A 24,634-nucleotide genomic window follows, 5' to 3' on the forward strand; every position below is an offset into this window, starting at 1 on the left:
TTTTGTAAATCGAAAATGAGACCCTATTTACACATACACACCTACATTATACGAGTATCTTAATTTTACCCGTTTAGCAGCTATCCCCCGTTTTGTAAATCGAAAATCAGACCCTATTTACACATACACACCTACATTATACGAGTATCTTAATTTTACCCGTGTAGCAGTTTTTGTGCTGTGTTCGCTGCGCGCGGGCCTAGGCTTACGCCGCAGGATTGTACGCTTGTACAACCGGTGTCTGAAGAAAGTTTTTTTTAGGGTGGGGGGTATGAGCGGCTGCTCAAATGTCATTATTATTTTGATCTTCAGGGCTGACCATAGTCGCCTGTTGATTGCACTGTAAGCTATGCATTCAGTGCGCAGAAATGACAATTAACCCTGTGTTGGCACAGGGTTAATGATTCTCATTGTACTGTGGTGCCATGTTCAAATAAAACACATCATTCTACACTCACCTTGCAGGATGTCTAATGAGCATGCAGCGAGTATGTACTGTGATAAATGCGAGGAACGTTACTGAATTACTTCAAACTTGGCATGTTCTGTTGTAGTAGTTTCGTATGCTTTGGCGCCTGCTGTTTTCCAGTGTAGGGGTGTTGGGCATGTCAATGTTCAACTTAGCAGCTTTTTTCTCTCCACTCTCTACTGGTCAAATGGTAAAATAAACTGAACATAATGCGTGCTTGCTCAGGCTTAGCTTAGACTACATTTCATTTCATTTTTACTCTCAGGGCCAATCGGCATTACAGAGAGGAGTGGGCGACTAACAAAAATACATGTGTATAAGATCATTATACACAGCAGACTTGAAGCCTCAGTCGCTTTGGGACGTTAAACCCCCCATAAGCCAAACCAAACCAGACTTGAAGGCGTCGGGTGCAGAGGTGAACATGAGGGAGGCGGAGACGGTTGGAAGTGTAGAAAAATAGAGATCTGCGTGAGTTGGTACACGACTTAGCTGAACAGTAGCAAAAAACTAAGAAGGTGCAGAGGACTGAGGCCAGAGTTAAAACTGTAACACAGAAAAGCACCTCCAATTAAGCAAGCAAAGATGAGTACACGCAAGCAAATATGGGGACACAGAATTAACATGGAAAATCAAACTCCTTTAAGGATAGAAGAAAGAGTCTGGATGCAGCACAATAAATTCAGGGTTTCCGGGTGAGTCAAACCGATTATTCAGGCTAACCGAAATGCGCGCTGTCACTAATGCTTTCCATTATTCAAACGAACTCTTGCTCTCTATTAGTTCGCTTCTTAAAAACGAAGTACTCAAGGGTTGAAGCGCTTTTCGTTTTGGTGCGTTTTCTAGAACATATAGCTACTGACGCCGCACGCGGTTATCGAAACGCTTTGACCGGCTAGAATGGCTCAGTGGTTAAGGCGCTCGTCTACTGAGCCGGAGTACCCGGGTTCGAACCCGGCAGCGGTGGCCGCGTTTCCATGGAGGCGAAACGCAGAAGGCGCCCGTGTGCTGTGCGATGTCAGTGCACGTTAAAGATCCCAGTTCAGGTGGACGAAATTATCCGGAGACCTCCACTACGGCACCTATTTCTGCCTTTCTTCTTTCTCTCCATCCTTTATGCCTTCCCTTACGACGCTGTTCGGATGTCCACTGAGATCAGACAGTCAGTCAATCAACTTTATTTGGCCAAAGGGTGATAGCTTGCTCCCCCATGGGCCTCAGCCGAAACCCCGGGGGTTGGGCTACCGGGCCGGTGACGGTGCCGTTGGTCGGTCACAGCCTCGCGAGACAGTTACTGCGTCATTTCCTTTCCTCAAAAACCATGATTTGGGCCAGCATGAACTTTGGGACACAAACGAAGAGAGACATATGGAACACGGAACACACTGCTGCAGTTCCGTGAGACACATGGAACACGGAACACACTGCTGCAGTTCCGTGTTTGTCTCTCTTCGTTTGTGTCCCAAAGTTCATGCTGGCCCAAATTATGGATTCATACCAACTGGCCCAGAAAAATGCCATTTCTCAAAAACCAATTTCCGACGCTTTGTAGACGCCTTCTTTTACTTCGTCACTGCTCTGTAGATGTTGTGGCCAAAGGTAAATTACATATGCTTACGATGGGTATTGGGGCAAATTTAATATCCCCCAAAACAAGGGTTTGAAATAACGCAAAAATGACGCACGGCTGCACGCTACTGCAACACAGCAACCACGGCAACTGCCGCCACCTCTGCTCCTGCTGGGTGGCGCTGCCATCGTTTTCGGTGCTTCAGGTTTAACTGCGGGAAAAGCGAAGTGCTGACAGCCGACGGCTTCTCGTCTGGTCTGGCAACGTCACGGGGAATTTTATCGGTTATATATATATATATATATATATATATATATATATATATATATATATATATATATATATATATATATATATATATATATATATGCAAAGTTGAGAGACGCTTCATTTAGACAGATTTATTTTGAGTCGACGTTTTGGACAGAGCCTGTCCTTTCTCAAGACTGAAGTTACAGCGATCTTCCTCCCGTTCTTGAGGAGTTGTAATTGGCACACATGTCCGCCACATGAAAATAGCAACAAGCAATCGGGTGCTGGAAAGAAGATGGACACAAAAGAAAAATACTAGAAAAGGGAGGAAGAGTAATAAATAGAAAAAGAAAACGCGCTGTCGCACCCTGTCCACCGAAAAGCCGCTGGGAGCGTGCAGAAAAAAAAAGAGATAGAAAAAAAGGAAAACGAGGAGCGGGAGGGGAGAATGGTCGCCCCTCAAGGCAGAGCGGCGGCGAGTACAGAAACAGACGGTGGTGGATTCGCGGAGATGCGTGTACTCGCGTGCCGCTGGCCAAAACGAGTAAAAAAAACAGAATAAAGCGCAGACATGGCAGGACACTTCCTTGGAGCCTCTTCGGCAGGAATAGTCAATGCGGAATCAGCGGCGCAGTTAGCTTAAGTAGAGACATGTGCACTCTGCATGCAAACACACACACAAAATAAAAATAAAAAAGGCGACAAAACATCCGAGTTCGGGAAAGTGTCGTGGGAGGGGGGGGGGGGGGGGGAGGGGGAGGCGGGGGGTAAACGTGAATGGCGGGAGCATTTAGGCAAGGGTTCTTCAACTGCACCCCGCTCGGCAAAGTGGTCGAACTGAGTGGGGTGGAGGTAAAGATGCGCTTCTTTATCCCGCGCACGCTGTCACAAACGTGGGGAATTCCGAGAAAACTCTAGAGAAAATGTGTCTGTCCCCAACCGGACATCACGTCAATAAAAGTCACGTGACCAAGACGTTGAAACGTGACGTCACTTTTTTTTTTTGGGCCAATCAGCGTTTCCAGCCTACCGACCCGCAATCGCTTGTCACTGCACTGAGAAGCGTTTGCGGGTCGGTAGGCTGGAAACGCCGATTGGTCGGTGGGATGCGTGTCAGCGTGACGTTTTTTCGCTTCGCCCACGTTCTCAACCGGATGTGGGGTCGCCGCGCCTCTCTCGGCCTGTCCCTAGAGTGCCTAGGGAATCGCTAGGGCCGGCCGGCCGGCCGGCCGCCGGGCGTGCGTGGTCTGCGGGCATTCTCTTCGTGAGCGTAGGCGGCGACGCGCGCGTTTCGGGAGCTGTCCAGGTATGGCTTTTTTTTCGCGTGGTACGCTCGTCGGCGACAGCCAGCTGAAATTTCTCTACAGTTCTTGCTTCCACGACATTGCGACGACCCCCAAAAGGCGCTGACCAGCGAGAAATTGCCAGCGACATAAAGGTACGCATTTTATCTCAAATTTCGCTCCATGAAGTGCTGTACCGCTTACTTACATGCCTTGCGCATTCCAGGACCTCGTTTTCCTGCTGCAGGAGCACGTAGCTAGTGTCGTGCTGGTGTTCAAACTTTTGCAACTCCATTACGACGACCCACATAAGGTGCGGTTTGAGGACCGCCGGCGTCGCCATCTGAACCGCCGTCTGACAGCCACGATGAAGCGCTTGTTGCGCGTGCACGTTCTCAATCACGAGGTAAGGGTTGAAAAACGTTTTCGCAAGTTTTCTCGTGCAGAACTCGCCAAATTGCGGCGCTTGTAACGTAACTTTTTTTGCAGCATCGTTTCCTGGATGCTTCTGGCGAGCCGATGCTGTCCTTATTTGCCGCGGACCGATACCACGTGGCGAGACGCCGGGGCATCGACCCCAGTGCGCCTTTGTTCCTTTGCAGTGGCAAGTCCAGGGTAAAAGTGGCCACGATAATTCTGCCACTACAATCTGCCCTTTAGGATCGCTATCAGCTGCAACGGTAACTCCAGAAGTTCCGACTCGCGCATTCTGGAAATCGCGCCTTGCCTAAGTGTCCAGCATTCACCCAGTGCAGTGCAGCTTTGTTTAATTCCTTAGAGACTTCTCGCGCTGTGTCGAAATCGACGGCAGCCGTGAAAATTTACGTATTAGACCTCACTACGGCTTTATCCCAGCGCAGCGCGCCTTTGTTTCTTTGCGTCGGCAAGCGTTAGAAGCGCGCGCCGTCTCGCGCTTTGTCCAAGTCGACTCTAAAACTCGCGCTAGGCCTCGTTGCCTGGTTCACAAAGTGCGCGGCTTTGCTCCTTTCAATGGCAAGCCTCTGTCACTACAGTCGGCGGCCTTAATTTTTATGATCGCTGTCAGCTTCAACAGCAAGTCCAAGAAAAGTTATGACGATCGCGCGGTGTGGAAATCGGCGGTAGAGACAAAAAAACTCGTGCTTGTAGCTGCAGACTTACCCAGCTCCAGTGCGCCTTTGTTTATTTCCGTAGCGACTACCCGCGCTTTGTAGAAATCGACGCCAGCCGTGAAAATTTACATATTAGACCTCGCTACAGCATTAGCGCAGAGCGCCTTCGTTTCTTTGCGTTTTAATTTGTTTGCTCGTTACTTTTGTTCTTTTCAGTCGTTTCCTGAATCTGTCCAAAGAGCCGGGCTAGGTGGATGATTGTTCGCCGTCAGTGGAACCACATGGCGATCGCACTGCATACAGCACGACTTTGGTCCATGTGTTTTTTAAATAAAAACATCAGATGTCGAAGGTCGTGCCCGAGGATAGCTTCGACAGCTGGTGCAAAACCATGGGGACCGCACACGCTGTGTCGTCGCTGCCAAGTGAAGAAGCACAAAACGGCTGTCAACCTTAATAAAGGCCCTTCTCGGGGCCGCCTCAGTGTTTCCTGGCAGATCGCACGCTTTCCACCCTGTGCACGTGTTCTCCTCATTTCCAATTAAATAGGTCCTTCAAACCCTGCAGAAGGCTTGAATTAGGAACTGCTAATATCAAGATGGTGCTTGAGAAACAATAGCGGCTACAATAACAAAGATGAAGAGGGGCTGGAGTTACACGCAAATAAAAAAGGTTGGAGGTACCCAGATAAGCTGAAATGGTTTTGGGCAGGAGTCCTAGTTATTCTATATAAGACTCAAATAATGCATATTCAGCGTTTATCAAGGTTTTTGTACAAATATATAAAGAACATTAAGCAGTCTAAACGAATAAGAGAACCATGGATCACGCCAGAGCTCAGAAGAATGATAAAGAGCAAAAACAAGTACCAGACCTTTTTAAATAATCGCTCTCTAGAATCTCTTATTAAAAAAACAAGAAATAACCTAAATGCAGAGCTTAAGCGTGCTAAGATTGTGTATCATCAAAAACAGTTCTCTGATGTTAGAATGAAAAATTCAGACACTGTGTGCAAAGTTGAAGATAACTTGTTACGTCGCAATACGAAAAATGCGCCAGCTCAACGAATAATATATAAGGGCTCTGAATTTTCCGGTCAGGCTCTTGCTGGCCATTTAAACAGCAATTTTTTTAACTACCCATTTACTTATGATACATCTACCTCAAGTTCCTTAATCTTGTAGCCCTTTCGAAAGCCTTTTCCTTGAGCCCACCAATGAGACCTTTATGAATTTGAATAATAGCAAAGCCTTAGATGTTGACAATATTCAGATAAAACCAGTCAAATATGTACTATCATATATTGCACCTGTGCTTGCATACATCTTCAATTTGTTAATTGAAACGGGAGGATACCCGGAAGAAAGGAAGAGTGACAGTTGTGTTTAAAGGGGGAGATAAAGATGTAGTGTCCAATTATAGACCAATATCTGTGATTCCAGTCTTTTCAAAGGGCTTGGAAAAAGTAATCTTTTCCCGTGTAGTGAACTTTTTTAATGCAAAACAAATCCTGTCTGATGCTCAATTTGGCTTCCGAAGGGGAAAGTCGACGGAAACGGCTTTGTTATCACTTAAGAAATGTATCCTGCAAAACACTGAAGCAGGTATTCTCACTGTCGGACTCTTCATTGATTTTAGTAAGGCTTTCGATCCCCTAAACCATCAAATTTTAACTCATAAACTTTCTCAAAACGGAGTTCGTGGAACACCTTTAGACCTCATGAAATCATACCTGCAAAATCGAAAACAATCTGTCTATATCCCCAACCATCAGTCTTCTTTTCTGGCGGTACGAAATGGTGTGCCTCAAGGCAACATTCTGGGCCCGATGCTTTTTAACATCTATATAAATGACATTGTGCATATTTATGACAAAGCGAAATTTATTATATACGCCAATGATAGCAGTTTACTAATCCCTGGTCACGACATAAACAAGTTAATTGAAGAGTGCAACGTAATCCTTACGAAACTAGAGAACTGGTCCTTTTCTAATTGCCTCCAAATAAACAATACAAAGACTAAGGTAATAATTTTTCGTGCAAGGAACAAGCCAGTCGAACTACAACGCGCTCCTAAATACGCAGGTCAAGAAATTCAAATTGTAGACAGCCACAAAATCCTTGAAGTTACTTTCTCGTCGCATCTCAGGTGGGATCGACATGTGGAAAATATTTGCAAAAAGCTCTCTTCAGTAGAAGGTGTTCTAACACGATGTCGATGGCTCCTTCCCACTCACGTGAAAATTCAAATTTATCATGCTCTTTTCGGTTCCGTCACTCTGTTTGGGCAACCACCACAAAAACAAATGTGATTAAAATACAGGTTCTGCAGAAGAAAATGATCCGCTACATTGCAAGCCTTCCTTATCTGTCTCTCAACGCAAACTGCTTTTAGAAACTATAACATAATTCGTTTTGAACATATATATGTTTTTCGCATTTTGAGGTTCTTTTAGCATTCTTCTCCTGCTTATAGAGATTTCTTAATACGTACTACACATTTAAGGACCGCTTCGAATCGACTCTACACCTGAAATACCGATCTCTGGTATATTCCATATTTTCGAATTAATTATAAACTACAAACGCTTGAACACAATTTACCGACCACGCTTAATAAGTACAAAGTTTTGGATAGTGTTAAACCAAGCGAGTTAAAAATGTATTTTGTTAATATATAGCCAGGTTGCGTTTAATGTTCCTTTGTTGTCTGCCGGTGCCATGTATGCCTATTGAGTGTTTCTTTTCTCTTTATTTTTCTCGGGTCTTCTCTTTGTTTTCATGCGTCTGTAAACTATTGTTAGTGAACATACATGCTCATTGTTTTCATTGCATTTAATCTATATGTCACTTGCTTCGTTGTTTTTGTGTTTGTTCTAATATATATATATATATATATATATATATATATATATATATATATATATATAGAGAGAGAGAGAGAGAGAGAGAGAGATATTTAAGAGAAGTGGGCACTTCTACAGCGACACATTTATTTATCAACATTTATTTATCAAGGACTGTAGTGGTCTCGCGTCAAATCAACTTTTTAAGTTTGTGAGCTGCAGAGGAGGGCAAAAGGAGTGTAACAAGCAAATAGCAACAACAGTTCAAAAAATTGAACAAAAAAGTAAAAAAATAAAGATAGGGGTGTGGGGAGCAGACAGGGACAAGATTGGGGGAGAACGCAAAAAAAATAGAAAGAAAAGAAAAAAAGGGGGGGAACTATTATAGTAAGGAAGGACGGGGTAAAAAAAGGAGATGGCGCAACGAGAGAAAGGGAGAGGAAGACGGTGCGGGGGACATGGGCAGCGCGGCAACCACAGGCGTACGAAAGCAAAAGGTGCAAACAAGACACAAACAAAATGCACAAACACAAAGATGGGCGCCGCTGCAGATGCGTGGCCAAAGAAGCGCCACTGCGCAAATGACACTGGCAGCGACGAACAGGCCTAACCAGGCGCCTTTTGGGGGTCTCACTAATTTCCGGTGAGCCGAGGGCTAGAACGTTAAGGAAGGAGTGGGCTACGCTAACGAGCACATGTGTAAGAACTTACTCAGGGGGTCTGGGTTTCACTGAACGGTGCACCCCTCTCCCTGGGCGGGTCGTTGAACCGACTTCGTCGGGAATACTTGGTTGTAGTGGAGGAGGGCTGGCCTAGCTGTGTACAAAGATTTCAAATTGTCGGAAAAAAGTAAGGAAAGAACGTCAGAGCTTATCAATACTGCACGAGGCAGGATAGTGTAAGGAGGGGTATGATTGTCTGGGATATACACTAGGAGTTATAAAGGGTATATCTGAGTTAGCCAATTAACGAGATGTGCAGTGTTATTTTGTTTGGAGGTCGTGAATAAAAGAAAGGATACCAGGCTTTTCGTTAAGACATTCTTGAATAGTATTAAACTTGTGGATAAAATAGAATTCACGTTGTTCACGTTCTCGCCTGTTTTTGAAGCCCCCTTGAATAATTGTTACTTTTAGTTGGTCAAATGGGTGTCCTTCTTAGTTTACATGCTTGGATAGGGGAAGATTGGGGAGAGACTTGGTGTGTGCTCGGTGGTTGTTAAATCGAATGCGGAATGCAGTGTTTGTCTCTCCTATGTATTGCTGGTTACACACAGTGCATTCAAGAAGGTAAATAATGTTTGATGAGGCGCAGTCAAACTTGCCGTTGATTGAATGCTGGAAAACTGATCTCGTACTAGTTGCGGAACACGTAGTCTTCATGTGCTTGCAAACTTTGCAGCGACTTTTACCACAGGGCTGGCATCCATATTTTGGGGTTTTGTGTTCCTTGGAGTGGACTAGATGGTTCTGAATGTTTTTGGCACGCCTGTAAATCACGCGGGGTGCGCATGTAAATATTTTCGATAGTCGTTGACTTTGCTGGAGAATATTAAAGTGCTTATTAAGAATTCTGTTTTATGTTCGGTGCGTTACTGTTAAATGTGAGAATAAGGTTTGGAGTGTAATCATTTCGGTTATCTCTTCGGTGCCCCTGGAGTATTTGACTACGGTTCAGATTTGAAGCTCTGCTTATGGCGTCATCAATAAAAGAACGTGGATAGCGCTGCGTTAAGAGCACGTAAACATTTTTTAATGCTTTTTATACGTATATGTAAACATTTTTTTTTTTTGCTTGAAGTGCGTTTGTCGTGTACTGCCATTTCAGAGGCGCTTGGGCCCAGTCAAGCTGCTTTTTAGCAGCTTTTAGCCCTTGCATCTCTGTAGTATGTAACTTGCATTTTGTAAAAATGAAATGAAATTGCATTTGGAAGAGAAAGACAAGGTTTCATTTTGCAGTGTAAGCTTGCGTCTCTAAAATGAACAGAGAACGTTGCCTCACACTGCTTGGGCCTGTCGTTTGACCCCTCGTTGACCGCACGAAAAAAGAAAGGACCTCTCTAGGAAACTATTTGCGGGATCTTTCCTCGGCTTCAGGAGGGGAGGGGGAGGGGAAGTGTGTTGATGGCCTCCCCTTTTGTCGGGTTCGCAGCGACACGCGACGCACGACGGACAAGACGACGAAAGGAAGCGGGCAAAGCTGCCTTTCCGAAATTAACCGTGACTTGCAGGTGCCTGTAGCTGTGTTTGGATTCCAGGGAAGTAGCAGCCGACCTCTGAATCCTCCTCGCCCATTCCCACGGGGCTCCGCGTGCCATGTCGCCATGTGCGGTGAAAAGAGCAGTGTATATATATATTATAATTGGTTTTTGGGGGAAAGGAAATGGCGCAGTATCTGTCTCATATATCTTTGGACACCTGAACCGCGCCGTAAGGGAAGGAATAAAGGAGGGAGTGAAAGAAGAAAGGAAGAATAGGTGCCGTAGTGGAGGGCTCCGGCATAATTTCGACCACCTGGGGATCTTTAACGTGCACTGACATCGCACAAAAGAGCAGTGTGCAGAGTTTAAATTAAACAAGTATGAAGCTATACAATGAAGCCAATTACAGAGAGCTAGAGGAATTTCAAGAGCATGTTGTGTGATGCTAGTTATCTCAGTGAAAACTAATGCAGCCAACTATTATTTCGTTTTTTTTTACCCAACAGACATGAAAGGCCTGAAGATGAATTCGTACCAAACACATCGGTGCATCAGTTGTGATGCCTGAAAAAAAGTTGTACCAACATATAGATGCCCATGTCGTGATAATCAGGAATACTGAAGAATTAAGGAAAATTAAAACATTTTTTTGTTCGGGCTCACACACCTGCTACAAACATCTTCATACGTAGCAATTTAATTGACTCTGTAGGAAGCGTTTTGGGTAAAAAGTACAGTATGGCAGAAAGGAGTCTTTAGGAAATGCACTGTGTAGAAAAAGCCATACCAATTCCATGTCATCGTTCGATAAATGTAACAAATACCGTGCAAAGAAGCTTGCTGCATAGTATAGTTGCAAGTTACTGGTTGCAGACCGCTCTGCAGTCACTGGACTGTGATTGTGTATGTATTGCATGACAGTGCGTGGATGGCAGAGCAGTTAACCAACAAAGATATGCTTGTTCATATCGTTTACCACACATATAAACATCATCAATGAAACAGGATGCTATGTGAACTTTTTGACATGTTCCTTTTTGGCAGCCTCTAAAAATGTTTCCGCCTAAATGAGCTGGCTTGTTTTGCAACAATATAACCACGGGACGTCTGTAAATTGCCACATTTTCAAATTGTATGAAAATCATTGCATGTGAGTGGTCACAACACTATCTTGTTTCTTGAAGGTCCCGTTGCTTTGTTGGCAATGCTTGGACAACCATGGCCAGCTTTCCGCATTCATGTGCACAGGGTATGCCCATTACGTGCATGCCTTTCCACCTAGTAATGGCTTACATTGCAAACAGACAAAAAAAAAACACATAGAGCACAAGTACAGATAGTGTTTGTAGTCCTCTTCTTCACCTCAGTAAATATGGCACATACCCACGCGGGGGGATTGGCCAAGGTACAGTGGAGATTTGCCAATGAAGTATTTGCACGGGAAAAAAGACGTGAGGCGGCGGCGTAGAAGACTGAATCAAGATAAGGATAGGAAAATTCAATTAAATGTAAGAAATATGAATTACCAGGAATAGAACCAAGCATTTCGGATATGAGACAGAATTTTGTATACAGCTAACAAGGTAACCGATCAGTTGCACTTATGTAATCATGAAGGTAGCCACAAACACTGCTTAACGGGAATTCCTTGGCGCTCGCACCGAACGAGAGAACTGGAAGAGACTGGAAGAGGGACCTCCAAATACTGATTTCCTTGAACAACCGCCGGAAAGAGAGGAGAAAATGGTCTAATGTTTCAACTTTCCCACATGAGACACAAAGGTTTGTCGCAGGGAACCCGTATCTGCGTAAGTACAAATTTAAGTGAGGGATTCTGCATCGCAGAAGCGTCATTGACACCTCAAAACGCCTTGATGTACACCACCGGACATCCCATGGGTACTTTAAGTGGTGAAAATCCACGGTATTGAGCAACGGATCACTCAAGCTGGCTGAAATATGTTGGAACCACTGGAAACGTGAAGTTTCCAACAGAATGAGGTGAGGGACGGGATAGATTAAGATTACAGGAGCGCTGAGAGCTGACCTTGCCAATAAATCAGCCACCTCGTTAAAATAGACACCCGAATGCCTGCAGGTACCCGGACAAAGCGGATCTCACGCACTGTGCACGGAACGAAAAACCTAAGCGGCCGATTCAATAAAGATTTTCCGGAGTTTTGGAGAGAGCCTAAACCGGAAAGGCAGTCTGCAAGAATAAGAACCCGTGCTACATGTCTGGGAATTTTGAGAAGAACCAAACCAATAGCCAAAAACTCTACGAAGAATTTAGAAGTATAATCAGGGATACGAACGGAATAGCTCCAAGCCAGATCCTGCGAATATATCCCAATCGCCGCCTTCTCACAGCTGCCGGAGACATCAGTGGAGAGAACAGTATGATGAGGAAAATTGTGTAGGTGTTCAGAAAGAAGACCATTTAGGATATTTGCGGGCATATGTTTCGCATGGAACGGGTAAATATGGTCGTAATAGAAGACGGGGTCAGCCTGCGTATCAGCAACTCGTTGCAAGCCTCAGATCAACCTGAAGCGGAGCTTGCGTGAACCTAACTTGCGGAAGCTGATAGCGTGGCCAATGTTGCTGTTGTTGTTAGCCTATCAAAATATGGCACATACCCACACTGGGCGATCGGCGAAGAATCCGGTGGCTATTCATCTGTACTCAATTAACAAAAAATAAAACCACGCGGGAACGCAACACTGGCAGTAACAAAAATATTCCTAAATCAGATTTTACAATGAAAAATGAACCATGACTGTACCAAAGAAATGAGACATAAGTGAAGCATTTCATTCCTTTCGTGACATAAATGAGTTATGAGGTTTGTTGAACAATTAAAAAAGTGATTTTTCATGGCAGCCAGCATGGGTCATTTCAAGTTATAGCTCAAGATTACAATCACATCTGATATAGATGACACGCATGCTATGAAAGCAAGATAATTTTTTTCCTTTTTTATGAGAAATGCACAGGCAGTTTCAAGGCATGCTTCACAATTTAATTTCTGGCGTTACACAAAGGCATGTCTATAAATTATTCGTGCGTTACACCAGAACCAACACTACTTAAGTTGGTATATCATGTTCATTACCTGGGTGTCATTAATAGCAAATATATGCTAATGCTGCTAATGTTATAGACGAACAAACAGCGGTTTTATGAAGACGTTAAGTAATACGTGATACTGTTGTGTCCATCAGGTAGGCAGTTTCAAGGCTTGCTTCACCTTTTAATTTCTGGCGTATACACAAAGGCATGTCTATAAATTATTCGTGCGTTACACCAGAACAAACACTACTTAAGTTGGTAAATCATGTTCATTACCTGGGTGTCATTAATAGCAAACATATGCTAATGCTGCTAATGCTATAGACGAACAAACAGCGGTTTTATGAAGACGTTAAGTAATACGTGGTACTGTTGTGTCCATCAGGTAATGAACTGTGCGGCAGTTTGTTTCTCTTCTCTTATTTTCAAATTCAATTCTCTTACTTTCAGTTTTTCTTCTTCAGAGTTTCAGTTTCAGTCACATGCATGTTGCTTGACACCGCGTATACGTGACGCAGGAAAAGTAGAGGGGGGGGGGGGGGAGGGGGGGGGGGGTCGGAGGAAACTTGGCGTCAGCATGACATCGCTCGCTCCGGTGTGTCGTTCGATCTTGCATCTACAATACAACAACGTGCCGACGAGGTAAACCCTTACTATGAGTTTCACGGGATCTTACGCCCCCTCGTACATTCCTGAAAACCCCGGATCAGCCACCAATACCATGGAACCAGTGGAAGGCACTGTTTTCTACCTACTTAGAGGCGTCTGGCGCCTGAGTTTCCTGCATCCCGGCGCAAAGCTATGTATGCTTCTGCATTCGCGCGGCGTCGGAGGTCAGCGTCGTTCCGGAACGCCTCCCGCCACGAGCGCAATTTTAAAACGAAGGAGACCTCAATTAAGGGAAGTTACGAAACGCGAAGATGCGTCGAAAGCGCCTCCGCCCCGCCTTCCGTCGCGGAGACAAAAAGATGGCTCCTTCCTAAAAACTGAGAGAGAGGGGAGAGTAACAGAAAGAAAATGGGGAACGAAGGCGCGAAATCGCCCAAGTGTGCGTTATTGCAATGGGTTACTGCCCTATATAGAGCATCACGCTCTATTATCTGCAAAGCAGGAAAAAAGAAATAAATAAAATATACAAAAAATATAAAAAGTTGAGGGGGGGAATAGGCAATATGCTTTGCTCTCAGAACTGTTTTCTCTGGTCATGAGCAAGAAAGAATGGCAGGGGGAGGAGAAGGGCGGCATGTGGAAGCAAGCATGCAAATTGGCATGACCTCAGGCGATGCAGTCGGGGTGCTGTGAATTTCAGTAGGGCTAGGACTATGATCTCTGAAGTGTGGAGAGAGTACCAGGGTTTTCACTTATACCGGCCTGCACAGTATTAAACTGATATATAAAGTATGACTCTCGTTGCTCACGCTCACGGGTATTTTGGAAGCCACTCTGTAGCAGCGTAACTTTTAGTTTGTGAAACTCGTGACCTTCCTGGGAAAGATGTTTCGACAGGGGGAGGCGAGAAAGAGATCTGGTGTGCGCGCGGTGGTTGTTGAATCTAATTCGGAAGGAATTCTCTGTTTGGCCAATGTATTGCATCTGACAATCGCCACACTCGAGCATGCATACTACGTTACTACTGTCACAGTTCAAGTTTTCACGGATGGAGTGTTTGAAGTTAGAGTGTGTGCTTTGAGCTAATGTTGTTGTCCGCATGTGCTGGAAAACTTGACAGCGATTCTTCCTGCAAGGTAGGCAAACCACAGGCTTTTGCTTATTGACAGTAGAGTGAACTACATAATTCTGCATGTTTTTGGGTAGTCTGTAGAGTTGAGTTCCTTTTACCCCCTTCTCTTCCTTGATGTCAGCCCGAAGGGGAAAGGTAGAAGTTGTTGGATGCCGACGTCTTGAGGTTCTAAACTTGCTCAGTCACATTACTCGTGGAACTTCAGGAAGTAAACTGTTTAATCACACATAAAATAGTTAAGACAGAACGGAAGGTACAACAAGGAGAACAACTATGTACATAGTGATTGATCCGCAGAGTGACCAGACGAAATCAACCCCCGGTCCCACCAAAACGTCTTCTTTTAATCCCTAAGTCCCCGCCCTCAGTGGGGACACCAACCAATTAGGTCAAAACACAAGCACGCATCCAATCAAGGACCGGGGAAAGGAAAACACATCCAATAAAACACATGGGAGAGGAAAACACATTGAAAAATAGACAGAGGAGCGTAAAACACGCCCAATCAAAGATTGGGGAGAGGGGACAGGTCATTGTCACGAATACTAACAATTCCTCTCTCGGATCACTCCATCCTCCCCCGCGGGGCGGCATGATTACTCGCTTAAAGAGCATGCGAGGGCCGCACAGATTGTCGAAAGCCGTGCCACTTAAGGCGCCGCCGCTCCCCAATTCTTCCTGATGCCCCACGTGCACAGGAAGTGCCTGGCAGTCATATCGAGCTGATAAGCGCTCACAGTGAACATGAGGAACGCGTCTTCAAAATTGCCTCCAAGCCACACACTGAACGACCGCCGCCCGGGTAATGGCCTTGGGCAGCGTCGCCGCGGTAGGGATGAAAGGCGACGCGCCTTCGTTGCTGCTTCTCGGAGCGGGCTGCGAACAATGGGGCCCGGCCAAGCTGGGTCGTCTGCGCACCCCGAACTCCCCTCCGTCGCCGTCCGCTTGACTCGTTAGTTCCATGTGGAGTCAAAAGGAAATGGATCACAGCGTACGCACTCTTGTCCCCATACAGGCGGCGTTCCGTACGTGATTACTTGAGGCTCCGGATGTGTCCAAGCCAGCCACGCACGACACCTCCCCACCAAGTGTGCTGCATAACATCTTGGAATGAAGCACACACAGAAAACCGAAACAGACCAACGTGCCGCGGGCCCGGAGCCGAAGAAGCACCATCTGCCGCTGCCGAACCATATGCGTTGCCAAAGCCTCAGGGTACACCTCCATACATGACATAACTCCAGGCCCCGGATACCCCCACGCCTCTAGTTGGCAGCTACGAGTCGCGACATTGCATCGGCATTAGCGTTTTGCTCCCCCTTTTTGTGCTCGACCCGGATATCGAATCGCTGCAGAGCGAGTGCCCAGCGTGTCAGCTTGGCGCTGTGCGGACTACTCAGAGTCAAATATTTGAGCGGGTTATGGTCCGTTATGACCCTAATTTGTGCGCCACACAACCAGACTTCAAGTCGCCCTAATGCCCAAATGATGGCATAAGCCTCCTTCTCGATAGTCGCCCAGCGGGTCTGAGCCGGGCTTAGCTTTTTGCTCAGAAAAGCGATAGGCTGCTCGCGGCCCTCGTCATCGCACTGGGCAAGGCAGGCACCCACCGCGTAGTCCGAAGCATCGGTTGCGAGCACGAACTCCTTACTTGGGTCAGGCGCATGAAGTGAGGATGCGCTCTTCAAGCAAGCTTTCACCTCATCAAAAGCTCTCTGCGCCTCGTCATCCCATGGGAGCCGCTGCGGTGTCCGCCTGTTAGTTAAGCTCGTCAGTGGGAGCACGACGCGAGAATAGTCGGGGACATATTGTCGGTAATAGTTAGCTAAGCCCAGAAAGCTTCTGAGCTCCTTCTTTGTTTGGGGCCTCGGCATCTCGTCTATTGCCTTGACCTTTCCTGGATTAGCGCTGTGCTTCCCCGACCCAACCACATGGCCCAAAAATTCGACTTCTCGTCTCGCGAAATGACATTTGCCTGCGTTCACGGTGAACCCGGCGGCTGCGATCGAAGCGAGCACCGCCCGAACGTGCCTCAAATGCTCCTCCCAGGTGTCTGAATAAATCGCGAGGTCATCTATGTAGGCGCATGCGTACTCGCGGTGCGGTGCTAGTACCTGGTTTATGACCCTCTGAAATGTCGAACTCGCATTTCGAAGGCCGAAGGGCATGACCCTCCATGCGTACTGCCCCACCGGAGTGACGAATGCCGTGAGGGCCTGTGCCTGCTCGTCAAGGGATATTTGCCAATAGCCTCTCAGCATGTCTATTAGGCTGATGAAGTTGGCCTTCGCTACTCGGAACAGCAGCTCGGACGGTAGGCTCATCGGAAAGGCGTCCTGCTCGGTTATCACATTCAACTTCCGATAATCGCAGCACAGGCGCAGCCCCCCATCTTTTTTAGCGACGCAAACCACTGGGTGAGCATGAGGACTCTCAACGGGATATATTAGTCCCCACTCCAGGAGCTCATCTACTTGCCTCTCCACTTCCTTCCGATACGCCATTGGGACCTTGTACGCATGGCCAGCCCGTGGCTGAGCACCCTCCTTTAGCACGATTTTGTGCGCTCCTAGCGTGCATTTGCCGGGCCTACTGCTGAAAACCTGGCCATTCTCCTCGATCAGTGCCTCTAGATCTCGGCGCTGCGCTTCGTTCAAATGTTCGAGAGCACCCGGCGGCAGCGCGTCGCCTGGCACTGAGCGCATGGGGAACGTGGGCACGTCGCCGAACTCCGCGTCGCCCTCGAATATCACCCCTACTACATTCACCCGTGCGTGGTATGCTCTGAGCTTGTTTGCGTGGACAGTCCGACATGCGCCATTGTCGAGCTTGATCAGATAACTGTACGGGCGCGTCTTCCGCATTACCGTCACAGGCCCCGTCCACTTGGACATCAACTTTCCCTCGCCATCCCTTTCAAGCAACAACACCTGCTGCCCATCTGTGAAGTGTTTATCGACAGCGCGCAAGTTGTATTGTCCAGTGTACCTGCGTTGCGCTACCGTGCTGTTGTTACTAGCCTTTGCGTTTGCCTCGGCCAGCTTCTCGCGCAAAGCTGACAGGTACTCTGCCGCCGGCGTTGCCAAAGAATCTGGTACTGCCCAGTCTCCCGTCCAAGTTTTTTGGAGAATGGATAGCGGTCCGGTCGGTATTCTGCCATACATTAATTCAAACGGCGACTGCCCGGTCGTCTCATTAGGGACCTCTCTGTAAGCCCAGAGCAAGAATGGCACAAGCCTATCCCAGTCACGTCCGTGCTCCTGAATAATCTGGAATAGCATGGATTTGAATGTTCCATTCCAGCGCTCGACTAGACCGTTGCTTTGAGGGTGGTCCGGCGTGGAAAACCTCGGAGAGGCGCCCAATTTTCTGAGAAGCTCTTGTGTAAGCTTTGCGGTAAAATTTGTGCCCTGGTCACAGCACACTGTTTCAGGGACTCCCAGGCGCGCGAATATTTGCAAAAGAGCCTCACACGTGGCCTTAGCGGTCAGCGCTTTTAAACACACGACTTCGGGCCAACGGGTGTTCATGTCCACTACACAAAGTGCATAGCGGTGCCCTCGAGCTGACGGTGGTTCTATCGGTCCTATGCAGTCGATGTTTACCACTTGGAATGCGGCCTCTGGTCTAGCGATCGGCGCGATCGGCACTCGATCTGCTGTGCGTGCACGCGACTTCACCTGACATGAGTGGCATGAGCGGCAGTACTGCTTCACGTCGCGTGTGACCCCGGGCCAGAAGAATGAAGCCTTTATCCGCTGAAGCGTTTTCCGCTCGCCGAGATGACCTGCCCACACTGAGTCGTGCGCCATTTTTAACACCTCTGCGCGTCGCTCGGTTGGGAGGACAAGCTGAGTACATGGATGCCCAGCAACAGGCTCCTGGTGGAACAAAAGCTCGTCCCGGACCGCCATGCCGTGTGTTCCCTCTCTAGCCTGAGCCCACGCTTCCTGGAGTGATTCGTCTCCAATCTGCGCCTCGCGAAACCGTTGCCGCGTCGTCTGTGCCACCGCGGTTTCCCCTTCGCTGCAATCTGCTGCTACCGCGCCCGCTAGAACCTCGTCAACCCGCTTCTCCCTCTCTTCGATTTCTTCGTCAGAACCCTCGGCTTCTCCCTGTTCTTGCGCATGGACACGATCGCTCAGAAGCTGTTCATAGTCTTCGGGAGTGATTAACGCGCTATCCCAGTTATAAGCTCGTCTGTGACTGCACACAGTATGCCCCGCTCCGACGGGTCAAATGATACTCGCGGTGCTCCCTGAGTTGTTACTAGGGGAACGTACGCCAGCTCCGCGACAACCTGCTTTCCGAAAGCCCCGGTGAGTTTTATTGTTGCCCCCGCGCATTCATATCGCGGCACGAGCGACCTGCGGATGACCGTGATGTCGGCCCCTGAGTCAATGCGCGCACTTATAGCGTTCCCGCTACTCAACAAAGTCACCTCTCCGGCGCTGACCTTCTCCTCCGCGGGCTGCCTTTCCACTGAGCCGTGCACTGTCTCCCTGTCATGCAAGGGGACCGATATTCGGGCGATTACTGATTTCTGGTCTGCGCGTCCGCCCCCCATGTCTGGCTTTTCCGCGGTTTGTCTTTTCGGGCAAAATCTTGCGATGTGCCCATGCCCGTGGCAATGGAAACACTGTCCACGTCCCCGGGGCCGCGTGTTGTTTGGTCGGGACTGGGTTCCGTCGCGCTGTGTTACCTCGACTGCCTCGTTCGTCGCCACCGCCGCGCTCGCTGCTTTCCCGACCTTATATCTTCGGCTTTCGTCGTGGTTTTCTGCCAGCGTGACAATCTCACTAGGTTTTAGGAACCCTGGCTTATCATTTAGAGCAACGTGCGCTCTCGCCTCTGCACTGAGGGCTTCCTTTAGTCGGTCCGCGACGGCTAGCAGTTTGAACTCCTCTAACGAAGTTACCTGACAGCTGTTTAAATAGTATTCCAGGTAGTTCTGCAGGCGTACCGCAAACTGCTCCCACGTCTCATTTGGGTTTTTGTTCGCGGATGAGTAAAGACGCTTGTATTCGGCCGCAGTGAGCCTCAAGCCGTCTAACACTTTAGCTTTCAGGAGTGCGTACTCGCTCCTTTCCTCTGCGGACAACCGCGTGAGTAGCATGCGTGCCCTCTCGCTTAGGTGTGGCAAAACTAGTCCAGCCCACCACTGGGTTGGAGCTTCGTATGACCCCAACGTGGCCTCTACGTTCTCGAACCACCCTGGTACCAGGGCTTCTTGAAGCGGCATCGGCGTGAGGACGCCTTTCATAAGGTTAGCAAATTTCAACCTTCTGTCCTCGTCCATTCTTCCGCTCGCTCCCGCGCTCTCACCAAGCCCACCCGCTGTTCCGCTCTGCTTAAGATTCAGCCTTGTATTTTCCAAAGCCAACCGCTCCTTTTCCACCGCTAGTTCAGCAATTCGTAATTGCACTTGCAACTCGGTCATTTGTTGCACCGGCGCGCTAACTGTCAGAGGGTGCGTCGGGCCCTCATTTGCCTGACCCGCGGCTGCCAACTCTCCGTTTCCTGCCCCGTTCTCCATCTCTTTCTGTTTAACACTGTCACTTCTCAAAACCCAAGGCTTTGGCATAAGCACAAGCCCGACAGGAACAGAAAGGTACTCGCCTGGCTACCGAAGCTCCGCTTTACGAGGCTGCCGGTGCCCCAGCATGGAAGACTGGCCCGGAAGTTGGTCGCTGCGCCGCACGGTCCCGGTTGGAACTCGTCTCCTTGATCCGCGTCGTCGTCGGCTCCTCCTGATCAACAGCGCCTTCCTTGACTCTGGTCACCTGGTTCCTTCAGCTGCCCGCTGACTTGGACCTTCAGCGTCACGTCGGCGTTGACCAGCTGTCACTCTTGAAATCTTCTCCTCTGGACGTGCCACGCTATAGCTCGTCCGCCGCCTTGTACTTCCGCCCTCCTTCAGTTGCCTCGAGTAGTAAGACGTCGCATTTCTGTCGACTGCGCCAGTTGAGTTCCTTTTACCCCTTCTCTTCCTTGATGTCAGCCCGAAGGGGAAAGGTAGAAGTTGTTGGATGCCGACGTCTTGAGGTTCTAAACTTGCTCAGTCACATTACTCGTGGAACTTCAGGAAGTAAACTGTTTAATCACACATAAAATAGTTAAGACAGAACGGAAGGTACAACAAGGAGAACAACTATGTACATAGTGATTGATCCGCAGAGTGACCAGACGAAATCAACCCCCGGTCCCACCAAAACGTCTTCTTTTAATCCCTAAGTCCCCGCCCTCAGTGGGGACACCAACCAATTAGGTCAAAACACAAGCACGCATCCAATCAAGGACCGGGGAAAGGAAAACACATCCAATAAAACACATGGGAGAGGAAAACACATTGAAAAATAGACAGAGGAGCGTAAAACACGCCCAATCAAAGATTGGGGAGAGGGGACAGGTCATTGTCACGAATACTAACAATTTCCCTCTCGGATCACTCCATCCTCCCCCGCGGGGCGGCATGATTACTCGCTTAAAGAGCATGCGAGGGCCGCACAGATTGTCGAAAGCCGTGCCACTTAAGGCGCCGCCGCTCCCCAATTCTTCCTGATGCCCCACGTGCACAGGAAGTGCCTGGCAGTCATATTGAGCTGATAAGCGCTCACAGTGAACATGAGGAACGCGTCTTCAAAATTGCCTCCTAGCCACACACTGAACGACCGCCGCCCGGGTAATGACCTTGGGCAGCGTCGCCGCGGTAGGGATGAAAGGCGACGCGCCTTCGTTGCTGCTTCTTGGAGCGGGCTGCGAACAATGGGGCCCGGCCAAGCTGGGTCGTCTGCGCACCCCGAACTCCCCTCCGTCGCCGTCCGCTTGACTCGTTAGTTCCATGTGGAGTCAAAAGGAAATGGATCACAGCGTACGCACTCTTGTCCACATACAGGCGGCGTTCCGTACGTGATTACTTGAGGCTCCGGATGTGTCCAAGCCAGCCACGCACGACACTGTAGGTAACCTGTAGAACTGTTGGAAAAATTTTTGTCAGTCGATCGTTTTGTTCGATTATGTTGAAATGTTTCTTTTTTAGAGTTTTGTTGACATTAGGAAGGTTGTTTGCGAAGGTTAAGACGAGATTAGAGCAGTGTTCATTTGCGGTTGCTGATGGGGGATCCCCAAACATTTCATTACGATCTGTTGCTTCCGCTTTCGTAACGGCATCATCAATAATGGAGGCCGGATAGCATTCGTCCCTCAGAACCTCCCGCATACGGCTAGAATTTTCTTCGAAGTCTTCTGGTCGTGAGCAGATCCGTTTGAATCTGATGGCTTGGGAATATGGAATTGGTTTTGCAGTGGCGTGGGTGGCAGCTCTTCTAATGAAGGTACTGTTGCCTATCCGTGGGCTTTCTATAGACACTGGTGATTAAGGTACCCTTCTAGTTAAACTTTCCTGCCCTCCTACGGATGGGAACGGCGGTTAGCAGTACGAAGAGCACTATGGGTCTTCATCCGCTCGTCCGGCGACACGTTGCCGGTTGGGGCAGCAATTCCAACTTCTCAAAGCAAAACTTATTTATTAAAGACGGGACCGAAATACAAGGCAGAGATGACAAGGCAGTTTAAAGAAAAGGCAGTTTAAAGAAAGGCTGTTTAAAAAAAAAGCTGTTTAAAAAAGGCTGTTAAAAACGGCCGAGCTTGAGACTCGTTGCGCTCGTCCTAAGTCATTCTTTGCAGCGGGTTTTAACCCCTTCGATAATTGGGCGGAGCTTGAGTAATCTAGCTCTCGCCCAATTTTAACCAACCGCAGTGCAGTGGCACCGTATGTGCAAGTGGGCGGAGCCCAGGGCTCGCCGGTCCGAGCCCAGTGGACCTCGCTCCTCCTGGAATGTGCTGGGCACGTGACTGCGTACGCAGCTCGCTGCATGCGCATTCGATCCACCGATTGCCACGCGTCGGAACAGAAAGGATTAGTGCCGCAGCTCACCCTAAGCGCGGGCGTCACGCCTCGGCGTACATTCCTCGTCCCCCCCCCCCCCCCCGGGCATGACTGCTCCTGGTAACACGTGCGGGGGGGGGGGGGGTTGTCCCATCGGCCCTGTGGGCTTCCACTTAACACTTCTCCATTCGGATTGAGACGTCCAAGAAATTAATTTGACTGGTGGAGTAAGGGTGTGTGAAACAGATGTTTGGATGTACGTGGTTAAATGCTTAAATAAACTGGATGAATTGGTCCTCTGTTTTCGTCCATACCATGAATATGTTGTCTAGGAAGCGTTTGTAAAAGCCGTTTTTGTTGGGTATGAGCGGATAAACTCCGATTCAATGCTATGCATATATATGTTGGCCTAGTTTGGCGCCATTTTCGTTCCCATAGCGGTACCACTCGTTTGTAGGTAAAAGAAGATGTTGAATTCAAAAAAGTGGAGCTTGAGGACCAGATCAGTAAGTGCAGCGATGGTACTTTGGCTAGGAGCATCAGCGTTTTTGTGTTTTCCATAGGATGCGACCAGAGCTCGGATGCCATCATCATGCGGTATGTTTGTGTACAGAGACACTACATCAAGGGTAACTAAATATATATATATATATATATATATATATATATATATATATATATATATATATATATATATATATATATATATATATATATATATATATATATATGCAAAGTTGAGAGACGCTTCATTTAGACAGATTTATTTTGAGTCGACGTTTTGGACAGAGCCTGTCCTTTCTCAAGACTGAAGTTACAGCGATCTTCCTCCCGTTCTTGAGGAGTTGTAATTGGCACACATGTCCGCCACATGAAAATAGCAACAAGCAATCGGGTGCTGGAAAGAAGATGGACACAAAAGAAAAATACTAGAAAAGGGAGGAAGAGTAATAAATAGAAAAAGAAAACGCGCTGTCGCACCCTGTCCACCGAAAAGCCGCTGGGAGCGTGCAGAAAAAAAAGAGATAGAAAAAAAGGAAAACGAGGAGCGGGAGGGGAGAATGGTCGCCCCTCAAGGCAGAGCGGCGGCGAGTACAGAAACAGACGGTGGTGGATTCGCGGAGATGCGTGTACTCGCGTGCCGCTGGCCAAAACGAGTAAAAAAAAACAGAATAAAGCGCAGACATGGCAGGACACTTCCTTGGAGCCTCTTCGGCAGGAATAGTCAATGCGGAATCAGCGGCGCAGTTTGCTTAAGTAGAGACATGTGCACTCTGCATGCAAACACACACAAAATAAAAATAAAAAAGGCGACAAAACATCCGAGTTCGGGAAAGTGTCGTGGGAGGGTGGGGGGGGAGGGGGAGGCGGGGGGTAAACGTGAATGGCGGGAGCATTTAGGCAAGGGTTCTTCAACTGCACCCCGCTCGGCAAAGTGGTCGAACTGGGTGGGGTGGAGGTAAAGACGCGCTTCTTTATCCCGCGCACGCTGTCACAAACGTGGGGAATTCCGAGAAAACTCTAGGGAAAATGTGTCTGTCCCCAACCGGACATCACGTCATTAAACGTCACTTTTTTTTGGGCCAATCAGCGTTTCCAGCCTACCGACCCGCAATCGCTTGTATTCACTGAGGCCGGCGCTACCAGACGGTGCGAGCGTCGCCGCGGCGAACGCGCCATGTTTGTGGTCGTTTCACGAAAGCTCGCGCAGTGTCACGGTACGCCGTGAGGTATCCGGCCTGTATTGTTAGTGATCCGTAACATCTTTGCACGTTGTTAAATGCGACAACGTCCACTTTTCTTTGTGGAACGCTTATTGTGCAACAAGTTTGCAGCAGAATTCTGTGCCGTAATTTAACCGAGCTGCGTGCCGCAACTCGGCAGCAAAACTGGCCGGCTGCATTGCACGCAACAATGTACACGACTTGCAGCTTTTAATATCAGTTCATAACTGTCAGCTACTCATACAGGACACATCGTGGATAAGACAGCACATGATTAATTACACATATTCCTAAACTGGACGCTGCAGAAACTCATATTTCCAGCGGCTGTAGTCCGCGAACTGCCGAAGCCTCATTGTTTCAGCAAAAAGACTTATTGTGTCATAGCTGCTTTGTTTACGCGACAAAATGGTCGAACAAATACTGTCATGCACTCGCAGCACGAATGGCAGACAGCAAGAATGTTTTGCAGGTTTGATTGTAGAAACGTATAGCG

General features: G+C 48.0%; 1 long non-coding RNA gene across 1 annotated transcript; it reads left to right on the forward strand.

Moving 5' to 3' along the window:
* Window positions 1-3,842: 3,842 nt before the first annotated feature.
* On the forward strand, window positions 3,843-5,015 carry LOC144131249 (uncharacterized). Its single transcript, XR_013314671.1, has 3 exons — window positions 3,843-3,980; window positions 4,064-4,254; window positions 4,882-5,015. It is a non-coding gene; the product is annotated as an uncharacterized LOC144131249 (long non-coding RNA).
* The last annotated feature ends 19,619 nt before the right edge of the window (window positions 5,016-24,634 follow it).

Source organism: Amblyomma americanum, chromosome 1 (genome assembly GCF_052857255.1).
Source record: "Amblyomma americanum isolate KBUSLIRL-KWMA chromosome 1, ASM5285725v1, whole genome shotgun sequence".
Classification (NCBI taxonomy): domain Eukaryota; kingdom Metazoa; phylum Arthropoda; class Arachnida; order Ixodida; family Ixodidae; genus Amblyomma; species Amblyomma americanum.